Source organism: Solanum tuberosum, unplaced genomic scaffold, assembly GCF_000226075.1.
Source record: "Solanum tuberosum cultivar DM 1-3 516 R44 unplaced genomic scaffold, SolTub_3.0 scf00363, whole genome shotgun sequence".
Classification (NCBI taxonomy): Eukaryota; Viridiplantae; Streptophyta; class Magnoliopsida; order Solanales; family Solanaceae; genus Solanum; species Solanum tuberosum.
Genome location: NW_006239298.1, coordinates 496,103 through 513,946, shown reverse-complemented (window position 1 = coordinate 513,946; position 17,844 = coordinate 496,103). Strand labels below are relative to the sequence as shown.

Genomic DNA, 17,844 nt, shown 5'->3' with positions numbered 1-17,844 from the left:
GTAGCCATTGAATTGTATTTTTCTTAGGCGTCAATTGAAGAAAAAAGAGCAAACATAATTTTTATTTTTAAACGGATAAGAATCCTAAAAGGTAGTGGTCAGTTACATATTTAAAGTGCCAAATTTGTGGGTTTAAGGGCTGGAAAAAAGCCTTGTCAGTTACATTAACTAATTTACCTTATTTAGTGGGAAATTAATTAGAATGTATTTTTGTATTAAAAGAAAAAACGGCATATATATGGATATAGCCATTTTGTAACACAAAGTGTAGCTATTTTTTTAAAATATGATGATACTTATAGCTATTTCAATCTAATAACCCTAAAACTATAGCTATTTTTGTAAGTTACACTTTAATTTATGACCCTTGCCATACCATAGAAGATACATATATAGCAGACTCGAAAGAAATTAGTTTCATAGCTCTAATCAATTGGACTCTTCAAACAAGTGGGCCTACCTATCAATGGGCAGGCCAAATTTAGCCCAAAAATAATCAACTGGACTAAATTTTGGCCCATAGCAACAATTGGTTATTTTTAGCAATAAACGTGTGACTAATATGAATTCGTGACATGTAAGGCTTAAAAAATACGCTTTGAAAAGACCTGGAGTTGTCAAATACTAATAAGGAGAAGTCTTGATTGTTTTTTTTATATCTGCAAATTGAAGTTACTTAATCAAATGAGATTTTGACTTAGTTTTAACTCAAGAAAGTCAGTACTGTAATAAATGTATAATATTAGTATGAAATAAAGGAAAAATCATACAATCAAATAAATGTATAAAATTAGTATGAAATAAAGGAAAAATCATACAATCAATTAGCAAATAGAAATAGGTAAACTAAGATTAATTAGATCCTGATATGTTTTAAACCTACTTATGTAAATTAAAAATGTAAGTTACTTGTCTATTAGGTAAGTTTAATGATGAATTCCTATGACGGCAAAACAGAAGACCTACAAATTGGACAAGACGTCTTCCCCTTCAGCAGCCATTCCTTTATACAACTTTCGTGATATTCATGTTGACATTCAAGAGTACCAATTGTCTCATCATTCTCATATTCACATTGGCAAATAACACATATTATTTCCTCTCCATCGTCAGTACCACAATGAATTCTTGTTTTCATCATATTTCCTATAATCTCCTCTGTGACCTCCTCGTTGCCTTCCTCATAGGACACAATAGCTTCCAATAAGCCTAACAAATAAATTATGTCATCAACATCAACATCATCATCATCATCGGATTCACTTTCAGTTGTGACATCATCATCATCGATGAATTCAGATGTTGGCTGATCAAAGGAACTTTGTTGATTATATATATGATAATCTGGACCCGTAAGAGTTGAATTGTGATCCAATAAGTAGTGATTATTTGGTTGAGGTTGATGTTGATCAATGAATTCCCCTGTTATCTGATTAAACAAATAATCAAACGAACTCATGATCGATAACACTAACTAAATTATGTAATAGTAATCAATAAAAGTGTAGAGAGCAAATATTGTATGAGGAATATGAGTTTATATAGATTGTGAAAGAAAAGAGGCCGCTAAGCAATTACCATTCCGAACACAGATGGAAATTAGGAGTATTATTGGACGCTATACACGTACGTACTTCTTTACTTACTAGGACTAGGAAAAATTATACTATTACTATATTTTATACATACAAAATACTAAATATGGAAACTCTCTAACTCAAAAGTTTAATTTACAATTTTACCTCAAAAATTAAATGACAATTTAGCCCTTTTACGTTTAAACATTATTACCAAATATTTCTAACTTCTTGGTTTCTAAACTTGACCTTAAAAGTTCCTTTAATTATGAATTAAGTATTAATGATCTCTTTACTAAACACTATTCCCTCTATTTCAAGATAAGTGAATTGTTAAAATATTTTTTATAGTTCAAATTAACTTAACTGTGCGATCTTCAAGAATAATTTTAAATTTTTCTTTCATTTGAATTTTTTATGCAATGAGTTGAATAAACTTTAATGTCTTAGTTAAAATTGAGAGTAAGTATCATTGATCAATGTTTAGTCATTATAAAGAGTAATCTAACAATAAATAAAAAGGTTAAAAATGGAAATAATGTCTAATTAATATGTTAATATTCTCTTCCTAAAGGGTGTGAAATATCCCAACAATTCACTTATTTTGAAATGGAGAGAGTATTAAACAGAGCAATCAAAAGATATTCGCAGAAATTTTTCATTCAAAGTTTTTATAAGCAATTTAATTACCGTCAAAACTTGTTAGGGTGACAACAATTGTCTGAAAATTTTATGGTTGCTATAATGAGGTGTTGTTATATATGTATACAAATATTTGGTGTTTAAATCTCATTTAGTTATTGTAAACAAAACTGCAAAAAAATAATTTAATGATTTTGTGGATCAAAACAAAGAAATATATATATATTATTGGTGGACACGACCTTTTAGATATTCACACTTAAAATATTATGATAGACATTATATTTAATTTGGATAAAGGGAGAGTTTAATTATTGTTCAAAGTTAAGAAGGAAATTTGATTTTAAAGCAAACTTGAGGTGTGGAAACGATTTAATTTTCACCCTTTTATTTTTATACGTAATATGTTTTTTATATAATATTATTACATTATATTTGAGTATAACTGTTATAGAGGGGGCGGCGGAGGAGTTACTTTTGTTAAAAAAAAATGTTTTTATAATGAATGTCACTTTTTTTTGTTTGATTTATTGATCGGTTCCATTTTTGCATATCTTGAAAAAATCGATTTAGGAGAGTTAATTTTCCAAAAAAAAAGAAATTCGCTATAATGAATGTCACTTATAGTAAGATACAATATTGTTATAGAGAAGTAAAATATAATACGGAAAATTGATTTTGAAGAAGCTCAAACCGTTGTAATAAAATATTTTGTTATAATAAAGTTTGACTCCTCTAGCTTGCAATTTGATAATTTTATCCCAAAAAACATTTACTTCATCTTTTATTGAAATATTTTTGCTCTTTTATCAAATCAAACTTTTTATTCTCTTATTTGAACTTTTTTTGGACTCAAACTTGTATTAGAAGAAGTTTTCTTTTAGACCCTGACTTGTTTTAAAATGTAAGAGAACTTGTCAATTCTATATGTTTTCAATTCAACAGATAACAGAGAAAAAAATGTCAAATAAATAAAAGTGAAGTATGTTTACAAAAGTAAAAGTGAAGGTTTTTGTATGACATGTGTTTATACTAGGGCAATACTGAAGACCTACAAATTGGACAACATCTCTTTCCGTTCAACAGCCATTGCTTTAAACAGCTATCGTGATATTCATGTTGACATTTAAGAGTGACAATTGTCTCATCATTCTCATAATTGCATTGGCAAATAACACATATTTCTCCGCCATCATGATCAGTAGTAGCGCGATGAATTCTTGTTTTCATCATACATCCTATAAACTCCTCCACCTTGGATTTGATGCTTGCCACATAGTTACGGAATTCACTTGTTGGCTGATTATAAACGTCACCCCTCAAGTTTGGATTATTGTCATCAATGTGATTATTTGGTTGACTTTGGGAATTTGTACGAATCTGATATTCACTTGTTATTCGATAATAATACCCCATGTAATTATTCGTCGCTGTAGCATATGAATTCCTCAAGTATCTGTTATCATACCAACGTGGATGAGCCATGTTTCTTGAAACGTAGTAATTTGGCAGAGGTTGATCATTCGGGGTGAATTGCGAAAAGTTATGTGAATTCGAACTCATGATCGATCGATCGATAACACCAAAAAGAGGAAGAAACTATATATGTATGTGCTTCTAAATTCACAGAGGAACTAATTAATTGGCCGGTAATACTAATGAATAAAAGTTAGTTCAACTTTTGTAGAGAGCAAATACTAAGCAGCAATGTGAATTTATAGATTGTGAAAGAGGGGCTAAGCAACTACCATTCCTAAACCGGACAGAAATTGGACCGCGTTCAGGTAATCATTTACTTACTAGGATTAGGAATAATAATAATAATATTAATATTAATACTAAATATGAAAACAATGTAAGTCAAAAGTTAATTTATAATTCCAAAAGTGTTTTTTCTTTTGTTGAGAAATAATCTTTTTTTTAAAAAAAAAAAAATTAATCGTTTGACGAATTCTTAAAACAAAACAGTTTTTCTGTTGTTGAGAAGAAACTAAAAGTTTCTACTTCTTAAAAAAAGAAGAAGTTTGGTTAAGTTTCATTCAAGAATTTTATTTTTTTATTTTATACAATAAATTGCAAGTATAACTGTTATAGAGAGGCGGAACTTCATGGAAGATTTTTTTTTTTATAAAAAAAGTAAATGTTGCTATAATGAATGTCACTTCTATTGTAGAGAATTAAAATATAATCGAGAAAATCTATGGACACCAATAGTCTTTTCTCGTGAAGGTGTTCATGATTCGGTTTGGATATGTTATTCGTTAAAATAGAAACCAAACTCGGTTTTTAAATTTCTAAAACCAAACTAAACGAAAAAATAACCGTCTGTTTGGTTCAGTTTTTTTTATTCTTTCGATTTGAAAGTAATAAATTTTTTGAAGACATACGTATCTCGATAGACACAAAGTCCTAGAACAATCCATAGGAAAGCTACTGTGGATTTAATTAAGCAATACTAGAGTTATTATTATACGAACAAAGTGATTCAACTAAGAGAAAGTGTCACTATCTTATGTGGGGTAGGGTAGGTAAAGACTAAAGTAATGGATTTGGACTTAGGGTCGTAATAGTTGAACTAAAATTTAAGTGTTGGGCTTGAGAAAAATGGTAAAGTTAACGACTTAAGTTATAAATTACAAGATATTTATATTTTATTTTATATATATATATATATATATATAAAATTTCTCGGTTCGGTTTGGTTATTTTTGTGGTTTATTTTTAGTAAAATCAAAACCAAGCCAAATAATATCATTTTTTAAAATTTAAAACCAAATATAACCAAACCAAAGCAAATTTCAATTTTTAATCTGTTTGGTTCGAATTGTGATTCAGTTTGGTTTTTTAACCATAACCATGAACAACCCTAGTTTTGATCATAATTGATTGACACAATTTAAATACAATATTTTCCTTTTAGATATTCACACTCAAAATGTTATGACCATATGATAGACATTCTTAAGATTTAATTAGGATAAAGGGGAGAGTTTGATTATTGTTCAAAGTTGAGGGAGGAGTTTGATTTTTAAAGCAAAGTTGAGAGGTGAAAACAATTTTCACCTTTTATTTTTATACATAATATATTTTTTATATAATATTATTACATAATATTTGAGTATAATTATTATAGAGGGGCGGAAGAGTTATTTTTTTATAAAAATAAATGTTGCTATAATGAATATCACTTTTATTATAGGTACAATGTTATTATAGAGAATTAAAATATAATAGAAAAATTGATTTAGAAAGAGTTAATTTTCTATAAAAAAAAATAGAAAAGAATGTTGTTATAATGAATGTCACTTCTAGTAAGATATTATATATGTTGTTATAGAGAAGTAAAATATAATATCAAAAATCGATTCTGAAGAAATCTAGTAATCATTATAATGAAATATTTTGTTATAACGAGGTTTGATTACTAGGGGTGTGTGATTCGGTTCGATTTTATGTATTATCAGTTATGTTTATCAGTTTTTAAATACGCTAAATCAATAAAAATTCGATAAGAGATTTTTTATCAGTTTTTGATCTATCGTTTTTTTATCGTTAACTGTTCGGCTTTTGATTTATCCAATAAGAAAATGCTCATAAAATAAAATATATGACTTCTCACTTTTCCAATAATTTGGCGTGATACGATGAAACAAACAAATCAGTTGTAAATGTTTTGATATAGTGAAGCAAGAAAGATAATATTTAATCATGTAGATTGTAGTGTAGAGTACTGATAAAATGTTTAGCTATGTTAAATTACTAGTAGTATTTAACATTTATGAAAGGTAAAGTAGTAAATTACTACCGTCTTAAAGAGTTATCAGTTTACCCCACCTAATAGGCTAATACTAAAAATCGAAACTGAACCGATAATCCAATAAATTTATTTTATAAAACCATTAAAAATCCATCAACCCAATAACATTTTTTTTCGATTCAGTTTATTGGTCGATTCGATTTTCGCACACCACTAATAGATCGCAACTCGATAATTTTATCCCAAAAAACATCTACTTGATGTTTTATTGAAATATTTTGCTCTAGTTTTATCAAATCAAACTTTTAATGCTCTAATTTGGACTCAAACTTGTATTAGAAGAAGCTTTCTATCCTGAATTGTTTTTAACTTGTTTTGGTTGAGTTCAGATACTAGTTTTCTGTCTCATTTATGTCGATCATATTTTGGAGCATATTCGAAGGAGTTAGTTATGTTAAATTGGTAAATAGCTGCTAGTACTATATATTTTTATAATAGTGAAGTAAAACCTACTTTAAATGTTTTCGATCATGAATGTAAATTAAAAATATGAATTCGTGACATGTAAGGCTTAAAAAATACGCTTTGAAAAGACCTGGAGTTGTCAAATACTTATAAGGAGAAGTCTTGATTATTATTTTTATATCTGCAAATTGAAGTTACTTAATCAAATGAGATTTTGACTTAGTTTTAACTCAAGAAAGTCAGTACTGTAATAAATGTATAAAATTAGTATGAAATAAAGGAAAAATCATCCAATCAAATCAATATATATATATAAAGGAGAAACATAGAGAGGGTGATGTGGCACCTCTCTATGGCCTCCATTCATATTTATTTTTTTCTTCTCATTTTTATGGCATTTTTTTCATATAAATATAATAATTTACTCACTAAGAAAATAAACAATTAAATAATTTACTCACTAAGAAAACAATTAAATAAGCCCAGGTACTTTTTCACCTTTAAAAGTTATAGCTACACAAATTTAATCATATACGTTTCAGTTGTAACTGTATGTATTTATGGGTCAAGGAAATCCAAAAGACAATTAACAATTAAATAATTCACGCACTAAAATGCATTTCTTTAATGCTCTTAATCATGATGAAAACTTCAAAAGCCTCTAATCAACTAATCAGAAGAAGAAATATTTTCTAAACGGTATGCAACAAAGAAATGAATGTTCTTAAATGTAACCGTTTTTATCTTTACCTATATATCACCCAAAATTCACTTCAATCTATCATATGATAAATCCCTTTGGTGTCAGGTTAATCCCTTTGAATTTTTTATTTTTATTTGCTTTTTCTTTTTAAAATCAATATATAATATTATATAATTACTAAATGTTTGTGTTTTTGTCTGGTGACTAATCTCATTGAATTCTTTATTTTTATTTTATTTTTAAAATATTTATATAATATTATATTGCTACTTCTGATATATGTTTGTGTTGTTTTGCAAATTGAAAATAGATGACTAGCAAATGGAATCATAGGCGGACATAATTTTATATTATTTTGTTTGGTAAGTTATTTATTATTTTTAGTGGATTGATATGATTTTTTATTTACTATATTTATTATAATAATGTGTTTTCTCACTCCTTCATCTTGTATTATTCTAGATGATATAAGCATATTTTTGTTGCTAAGATGTTGAGGGCTAAAGTTAAAAATATATCAACAATAATAATATGTTATTTTACAATAAGCTCTACCAATTAAATTTACGTATTTTCAGTTAAAAGAAATACGTAAATTATAAATTCTTAAGTTGACCAAAAAAAGATTGAAGCTTGAGAATTTCAATTGTATTTTGAATTCTCTTCTTTTTTTCTAATGAGCATTGAATTTATAGATTTAAAAAAAAATAGAAATGAGTAATGATTTATATTTTATGAATTGTTAATATAGCTTTAATATTCTTTAGGACTCACTTATTATTTTGCAGTAACCGTTGTTGATGAGCACTTTTAAAGTTTTTTTAAATAAATAAATAAATACATAAAGTGTAGTTCTTGTAAGTTAGAGAAAAAGTTAGAATTTACTTAATTAATTTTAATGAATAGATGGGAAATAAATGTTTTCTATGACAATACTGAAGTCATCAATTCTTAGAATTGAAACCAATCTCTTGGGAAGTGATTGGAGGAAATCTTTTAAAGTTATATAATTTCTTTGGTATTATCAGGGGCGGCTCTAAGGCTTGGCCAGGGAGGCCATTGCCTTAGGCCTCAAAAATTTGAAGGCCCCAAATTTGTTTAAATTATTATTATTGATTTTATTATATATTAATATAACTTATATAAATAAAATTGTTATGGTATATTTTTTATTTTATTTGTTTGAGAGTATTTTTTACCAATAAGTTCATAAATTCTCATAATATTTTCACTCATTATTTGATATATTTGTTTTTAATTTCAAATTTTAAATTATATCCTTTTTATATTGGAACTAAGTTATATATATTGATAACATAATGATTTTTTTTCAATCTTTTCTTAAACTACGTGAACACAAAAATATTCATGCACTAAGTTTTTTTTTTTTGTTTTAATTTAATATATTATATGAAAATTTTATAATTTGTTTTAGATATTCACCAATGAGTGCTACTTAATGGAATGAATTATATCATTTAAATTGATCAGAAATTTGGATATTTTTGTTACTATCCATGCTCAAAACTTCAACTATTAAGTTATGTATGTTCTTTTCTTTTTCTTATTTGTTGATAGCCAAATTAAAAAATTTTATTTGAGTTTTGAAGCTTAACATCGATAATCCATCACTTTTATTTTTTGTACTCTTCTTCATTTTTTATTTTTTTTTGTGTGAAATTTGATATTTTTTGTCTGAAATGATTAATCTATTAGGTAGAAAATAGATTTTCTTGTTAGTGTATAAATTTTATAAAATAAATTTAAGGGCCTCTTAATATAATTTGCCTTAGGCCACAAGATCTGTTGAGCCGCCCCTGGGTATTATTATATTCTCTGAATATTGACTTATTGCACCTTGTATATGAGAAGAAAACTGAAAATACCCCAAAATCCTTTACTTTCTTGAATTATTTCTTTGGTATGACCAAAGATATAAAAAGTCATTCTCAAGAAATATAAAGTCTATGATGTTCAATGATCCTATAGATACATATATCAATGTGTTTGTTTATTTAACTAACAAAACAAAATTAAGTATAAATTTGTACACATCTCAATATTAAAACATTACATTTTTATTTTGAAGTTTCTCTTTCTTTCAAGATTCAGCTTTAAAAGAAAATATAAATTACTGCTTCATTTCATTTATATAGATTATTATTATATATAATTCAAGTATTTCTAAATGATTAAATTTTTTAAAATTAAAGAAAAATAAAAGAAAATAAAAAACAATAATGCATAGCTTTTTTTTGGTTAAAAGAGGAGATATTATATCATAATATTATGCATAGCTTAAAGCTTAAGAAACAATGTGTTCAAAAATTCAAGACCAATTTTTTTTAATAGTCTTGATATTCGAGAATTAAGAGAATATTAAGAAAATTCAATAAGATTTTCATAATCGCGCGAAGCGCGAACTAATTCATTAGTAAATGTATAAAATTAGAGTATGAAATAAAGGAAAAATCATACAATCAAGCAAATAGAAATAGGCAAACTAAGATTAATTAGATCCTGATATGTTTTAAACCAACTTGTATGTGTTTTCGATCATGAATGTAAATTAAAAATGTAAGTTATTTGTCTATTAGGTAAGTTGAATGATGTATGTATTCCTATGACGGTAAAACTGAAGACCTACAAATTGGACAAGATCTCTTCCCCTTCAGTAACCATTCCTTTATACAGCTTGAGTGATATTCATGTTGACATTCAAGAGTTCCAATTGTCTCATCATTCTCATATTCACATTGGCAAATAACACATATTATTTCTTCTCCATCGTCACTACCACCACAATGAATTCTTGTTTTCATCATATTTCCTATAATCTCCTCTGTAACCTCCTCCTCGTCTTCGTAATCGTCGCTTTCCACAACATCTCCGAATAAGTCTCTCAGATAATCTATGTCATTGGAATCATAATCGGATTCACTTTCATCAACCAGTCCCCTTGTTGGCTGATAATAATTATAACAAAAATAATCATAATAATAATAATAATAATAATAACACTCCATGTGATAATTCATCATTGTAGCATAGAAATCGCTCAAGTATGGATCGTAGTAATTTGGCGGAGGTTGATAATAATAGGGAGGATAATCTGGTGTGAATTGCCAAAAATTATGCAAATTCGAATTCATGATCGATAACACTAAAAAGAGGAAGAAACTATGTATGTGCTTCTAAATTCACAGAAGAAGTAATTAATTAGTAATACTATACTAATGAATAAAAGTGAGTTTTAAGTTTTGTAGAGAGCAAATAGTAAGCAGCAATATGAATTTATAGATTGTGAAAGAGGGTTAAGCAACTACCGTTCCTTAACCGGACAGAAATAGGAATATAATATCGAACCGTGTTCAGGTAATCCTTTACTTACTAGGACTAGGAATAATAATAGTAATAATTATTATAATATTATATTTTTTACAAACTTTGTTTGGATGGTTGTTATGTTTTATTGTTTCATAATATATCGTATTGTGTTGTATTGTGTCACACTATACTATTTTAATGAATATACAATGTTTGGATATATTGTATCGTTACATTATGTTCACACATTCATAATTTGAAATTGATAAACCTACGAGGAAAGTAGGGTGTGTGGTAGAGCTACAATGAAAAGTTAGAGTAAAAGATGAAATATAATTATTAAGTAATAAATAAAGGCGGAATGAGAAGAAAATATCAAGGTAACAACTCCATTATACCAAATCGATTGTTACATAAAATAGATTTTTTCGTCGTTGCTTAACGATGAATTTAAACTATACAATACACTATAACAATAAATAAAAACATTATATTTAAAATTAAACTCTTTTTGTGAATATCTTTTGATTAAACTCGTTATAGTGATAACATTGTCTAAAATTTTATGATTGTTATTAATGATGTACTGTTGTTATATAGAGAAAATGATCAAAATAGTCCTTCATGTATATGGTTTGAATTATTTTGGTCCTTTATCTATACCATCTTATCTAAATAGTCCTTAATGTATACATAAAAGGTATCATTTTGGTCCTAGCCCTAAAAACTAACTGAAAACATAAAAAAAAACTGTTAAGTTTAACTGTGAGTCCCACACTCTTCTTCCTCCCTCTTTCTTCGTCATTGCTTCTCCTTCACGTTCTTTTTTTTTTTTGGCCATTTCTTCTACGATTTCTGCTCCCAAAATCCTCTCATATTCGGCAATAAAAGCGATAATTTGTGATTGATTGTAATTAGCTTCCTTGAAAAGTTGTCAAGATCCCCTTTTGATCTTTGATTTTCAGCCCATGATCAGATGAGAATTCTGTCAGTGCAATTAGATCCGGAAGGTCATTTTTCGTCTAGTAGGATTATTGGTTTGGGTTTCGAGGCTTTCGTTTTAAGTTTGTGCAATTAGGCGTTTTAACTTGGAAATTTAGTCAAAGTTTGACTTCACTCAATATTCTTGGTAAAAAGTGATCGGATGAGAATTCCGTCAGTGTGGTTAGATCCGAAAGGTCATTTTTGGTCTAGTAGGATGACTGGTTCGGGTTTCAAGGCTTTCATTTTGAGTTTGTGCAATTAGGCGTTTTAACTTAGAAATTTAGTCAAAGTTCGACTTTAGTCAATATTCTTGGTAAAACATGATCGGATGAGAATTCCATCAACACGGTTAGATCCAGAAGGTCATTTTTGATCTAGTAGGATGGTTAGTTTGGGTTTCGAGGCTTCCATTTTGAGTATGTGCAATTAGGAGTTTTAACTTGAAAATTTAGTCAAAGTTCGACTTCAGTAAATATTCTTGGTAAAAAGTGATCGGATGAGAATTCCGTCAGCGCGGTTAGATCCGAAAGGTCATTTTTGATCTAGTAGGATAACTGGTTTGGGTTTCGAGGCTTTCGTTTTGAGTTTGTGCAATTAGGCGTTTTAACTTGGAAATTTAGTCAAAATTTGACTTTAGTCAATATTCTTGGTAAAACGTGATCGAATGAGAATTCCGTCAGCGTGGTTAGATCCGAAAGGTAATTTTTTGTCTAGTAGGATGGTTGGTTTAGGTTTCGAGGCTTCCATTTTGAGTTTGTGAAATTAGGTGTTTTAACTTGAAAATTTAGTCAAAGTTCGACTTCAGTCAATATTCTTAGTAAAAAGTGATCGGATGAGTATTCCGTCAGCGCGGTTAGATCCGAAAGGTCATTTTTGGTCTAGTAGGATGTCTGGTTTGGGTTTCGAGGCTTTCGTTTTGAGTTTATGCAATTAGGCATTTTAACTTGGAAATTTAGTCAAAGTTTGACTTTAGTCAACATTCTTGGTAAAACGTGATCGGATGAGAATTTCGTCAGTATGGTTAGATTAGAAAGGTCATTTTTGTTCTATTAGGATGGTTGGTTTGGGTTTCGAGGCTTCCATTTTGAGTTTGTGCAATTAGGTGTTTTAACTTGGAAATTTAGTCAAAGTACGACTTTAGTCAATATTCTTGATAAAAATTCATCGGATGAGAATTACGTCAGCGTGGTTAGATCCGGAAGGTCATTTTTAGTCTAGTAGGATGGCTGGTTAGGGTTTTGAGGCTTTCGTTTTGAGTTTGTGCAATTAGGCGTTTTAACTTGGAAATTTAGTCAAAGTTTGACTTTAGTCAATATTCTTTGTAAAATGTGATTGGATGAGAATTCCGTTAGCGCAGTTAGATCCAAAAGGTTATTTTTGGTCTAGTAGGACGGCTGGTTCGGGTTTCGAGATTTTCATTTTGAGTTTGTGCGATTAGGCGTTTTAACTTGGAAATTTAGTCCAAATGGTTTTCCAACTGTTCTCAAATCTGCCAAGCCTATTTGTGTCATTAGTTGCTCAAAGTCTAACTTCATAATCCATAACATGATTACCATTCAATTATTCTTCACTCCTTAGAATTGCATTAATCTTCCATTACTAACCAAAGGACGGATGGATTTATTACCTCCAATGTTGACCATTTCAATTGTGTATGGTAGATAGATAGATGTGACCCTTCATCACTTCTAATTAAATACAATCAGATACATTATGAGGAATAAATAGCTATTGTATATAGATAGTTGTAACCTTTATGAGAATCACTTTATTTCCATTCTTTACTTGACAGTGCATTAGTTGCTCTTTAAAATATTAATCTGTCACTTTCACCAACTATCAATCCAAAGGATCTAAATCCCTGTCTTTGTCACAATTACTATAGTTTGCCTGCCACATCCAACCTGCTAGTGCTTTCTTAATGATGTGATATTCTTTATTTTAGAGCACCTCAACTATGTGACTATACAAATTAAGCTAAAGGAGAAAGCATTCATGAGGAAAGAATTCACTCACACATAATTAATTATTAAAATATTAGACACATCTTCATTTAAAGTGAATGAAACTTACATAATTCATTGTTGAATTACAAAAGCTGGCACATACAATAAAGACATACAATTATATTTTTTTTTCAAAAAAAGTCTCCCATTTTTGTAAAATTATCCTTCCATGACAAACACCAAGCTTCAAAAGTTGAATATCATCCCCAACAACATATAATCAGTTGACAAAATAACATCTGAGTACTTTGTATTTCTGACTGGATCTTTGTGATTACTCCAACTGCTGAATAGTCTGCGAGAAAAGAATAGTTCAATACAGTCTCGGAGAAGAAAGAATTAAAAACACCTTGGAGAAGATGATGAACTTACTTTGGGTCAGCATTTTGAGCAATCTGAAGAGCATCTGAGCTGGCTACTTACAAAACATTAATGTTGAACCTAATCATGCATTTGTTATACAAAAATAACCTACTTTAATCCCACAACATTCACTTATATGTACATTTGTGACATTGTACTAGGTAACAAAAAAATCCATTATGGTTAGACCTTACAAAATAGTTACACAAAAATCATTCAGTGATTTAAATCTTATCATTAATAATCATCCATATCATCCATATCATACTGTGACGTAAGTTCACTGATGCTTAAGAAAAATTCCATCCTCTTTATATCTTAAGTAATTTCCATTGCTGCCTTGACTTGTTTATCTGAGTTGTATATTTCAAATGCAGGGGATCCAATAATAGAAAATATCTTGCCACAAATATCAGATAGATCACGCTCTCCTAGCTTGTCAATTAAAGAATCCATCCTCTTATCATGGCTTTCAGTGAATTGTTTCATCACCTCCATCAAACCTTTAATAACAATCTCATTATCATCTTCAGTTGTTTTTTTTTTTTTTGCATCTACCTTTTTTGTTGACTTTAGAAGACAATGCTTTAAAACTATTCTGAGATTGATGGGTTTCACCTTTTTGAATTGTGAATGCACTTTGTGCTGCTCCAGTTGATTCATTAGGTTCATCTTGAGCAGTAAATGGACTTTGTGTTGCTCCAGTTGATACATTAGGTTCCTCTTAAGCAACTTGATCTCTTGTGCTTGAAACATCATCTACGTCGACAACATCAATAGAAAATCCCACAAATGTGCCATTAGTAATTTCTTGAGCTTCAATTCTTTCTATTTCTTCAACAATATCTTCTGGCCCTTGGCAAACTCTCCAGTAGCTCTATCCTTGCCAAATATCTTTTCCCAATCAGCAAATAATGACCATTTTTTTTAAGTTCATTGACTTGACATATGGATCAACCTAAGAAAATAAAGAACAAGTACATGAAGTAACTGACAATATTTCAAAGACAAAGATCCATTAACCAAGAGAAAATATAAGTAAGTAGCAATTCCCTAATGATTTAAAATAAATATAAATCACCTTTATCAAGTCATCCTAAGCTTTTGGATCATCAACTAAGATACTTCCATCACTATATTGGAATCCTAAACCACTTCAACTCTTTAGCAACGATATGGTTGCATAACTCTTTTTCCATGCTCTTATTTTAGAATCAACATGTGGTAGAGATTTCAATCCACAGTTAGGATGACGAGCATTCATGTAGTATTCCAATTCCATTAAATATTCATGTCTAAATGTTCCATTATATCCTCTCCAACCATTAACATACAATTTTTTTAATCTATCTACAAGAGTAAGTTCCTCTTCTAGAGTCTATACCCTTCGAGATGAAGGTGTTGATTTATAGATAACAATGTGAGACATACAACAGATTGACCATTCGTTTTCACAAAATAATAAAAAATATTACTCCCTCCGTCCCATTTTATGTGGCAACATTTGACCGGGCACGGAGTTTAAGAAATAAATGAAGACTTTGAAATGTTTACCAAATTGCCCTTTAAAAAGTAGACTCATTTTTTTCTCTCCTCATAAATGTATTAGAGTATTATTTTAATATTAAGTGGGACCAACACGAGTAAAAAAAGAATTGTACCTTTAAATACTTATCATATAAGAAAATGTGACATTCTTTTTGGGACTGACCAAAAAAGAAATGGTGCCACTTAAAATGGGACGGAGGAAGTACATTTTTACAGTGAACGGAAAATAAAAAACAAAAGTGCATAAGCATACCAAAAGTGACCACATAGTTTAAAATTATAAAGATTGATTTCCCAATCTTTCATTCCATATAGACTGAGCTAGTTCATCCCTCCAAGTGGTCCACTCATCAGATGTTTCAATTGTATTAATATTGTCATGTTCATGTTGATTCTCCATGTGGAATTCCATTTCCACATCTAAGGGGTCAACTTCCATCTCCATTCGAATGAAATTGTGTATCAAACAACATGCACTAATAATTCTATTGTGAACCTTAACGAAGTACCAACATCCTTTTAATAGTCCAAATGCTCTTTCAATAACATTACGCGCCCTAGCATCCTTCATATTAAAGAGCTCTTCTCGACATCGAGGTGATGGAAATCCTTTAGCCAATATCTATATCCTCGGTAGGGAGACAGAAAATCATTTCCATTTGTATATCATCCATCGCACAAATAGTAATTGCCTAAAAATGTAAACAGTAATATAATTACTTTAAATATTATTCTATTTTGATGACGTAGAAATAGACAAGGGTCTGCCTATTATTTAGCATACCCTGAGATACTTTAAACCCATTTCTTCTTACAACAACATCTCACAATACACAACCATCAGTGGCTGATCCCTCCCAACCAGGTAATACATAAATGAAGTTGAGATTTCTATCACAAACCCCCAAGACATTAGTTTCTATATCTCTTTTTCGTGTTCTGTATCTTGGCTTATATATTGCTTCAACTCTAATGGAAATGTAAGTACCATCCAATGCGCCAAGACAATCCTAGAAGATAAATTCAACTCTAAATACTAAAGGACTATTAAAAATAAAAATACTTTCACCATAATATTTCAAGTTTGTTGTAGTAGATCAAATGTTAGATTGAAGTTTACCTACCTTAAATCATTTCCATCGATCATCAGTATCATCTTAGAGCACCGTATTAAGTTTAACAAGTAACACTGGAGTTAGTTTAAGAATAGCTCTTAGATATTCATTAAAGGCTCGACTTACACTCCACTACGATCTAATATAATCAACTTTGACAGACCTCTTCTTTTCGTGATGAGTCAAAATATTTAAGAACATTGCTAACTTTTCAGTACTCGACATATTTTTACTGTTAGTCAACCCTCCAATAGTCTTGGCTAAGGAGGCTAAAATGTGAAAGACATTTTTATCCATCCTAAGCTTGTCAATACATACAATATCATTGTCACGAATGAGAACATTTAGATGAGACAAGATTTTAGGATTTCTAGCACTTACACAATATCGAATGACCCGCCTATTTCTAGATTGTTTTATTAATAACATGTTGTAAATAGCCATAAAAAAGTAAATAAGGACAATATACAAATGCACCACAATCTCCTCGAGGATCATAAAGCATTCAACATCGCACAATTGTTGAGAATCCATTTACACCTATTTTCCAATTAAAAGTTGCAACATCATTATCAAATTGAATCCAAAAGAAAAAAAAGTATCAATCATGTTACTTAACTAATAATTGCAGACACATTGTGTATAATAGGAAGGTAATAGATGGTTTCATACTAGAATGTTCAATTTTATTTAAAATAAATAAATGAAAAGTAACATTGAAAAATAGGGTAAAATGTTTATTTTTGTTTGGCTTCAATAACTAGAATACTAATACTATTTTGTCAAACTGCAAATACATGTTCATCTTTTGCAGTTTTAGAAGCTAAAGCAACTAAACTTAATGAATCCATTTTTCAGAAAGCACGATTTTTAAACAAACAAAACAAAATTCACATCAAATTTGGGTGTACTCAAACATCAACTTAAATAGAAAATACTGAGAAGATCTAAAATTTTATTGGTCTCTCATCAGAGTAACAAGAGGAAAAACACAAAAGGAGAAAATAGGAGGAGAAGAAGAAGAAAATAAAAAAAGATCAGCCAAATTTTGAGTTCAGAACTTCTAACCTCAAAGAAAGAATGCCAGATTGAAAGTTTTTCAATCTATTTGCCTGGCAGGTGAAAAGTCATTCTAGATCTACAAATATGGAGAGAGGATATGAATGTTTATCTAAAAAGAAGTGGTGTATATTTGATTGAGAGTGAAGGGTAAAAATTGTCAATTTATATTTTTATTCAAGTATTAGTTATTCAGGTATAACTTATTCCATCCTTTACCCTGCATAAAATAATACATAGATTGACTCATAACTTAACCATGTATTAGTTATGTGATTTTCTAATTTTCTAACCAAAC

General features: G+C 29.2%; 1 long non-coding RNA gene across 1 annotated transcript; it reads right to left on the bottom strand.

Annotated features, from left to right (window-relative positions):
* Positions 1–13,530: 13,530 nt before the first annotated feature.
* LOC102595395 (uncharacterized) lies at positions 13,531–17,633 on the bottom strand. The gene is made up of 3 exons (XR_368466.2): positions 17,556–17,633; positions 13,834–14,782; positions 13,531–13,756 (listed from the first exon to the last, which is right to left on the bottom strand). It is a non-coding gene; the product is annotated as an uncharacterized lncRNA (long non-coding RNA).
* Between the last annotated feature and the right edge of the window lie 211 nt (positions 17,634–17,844).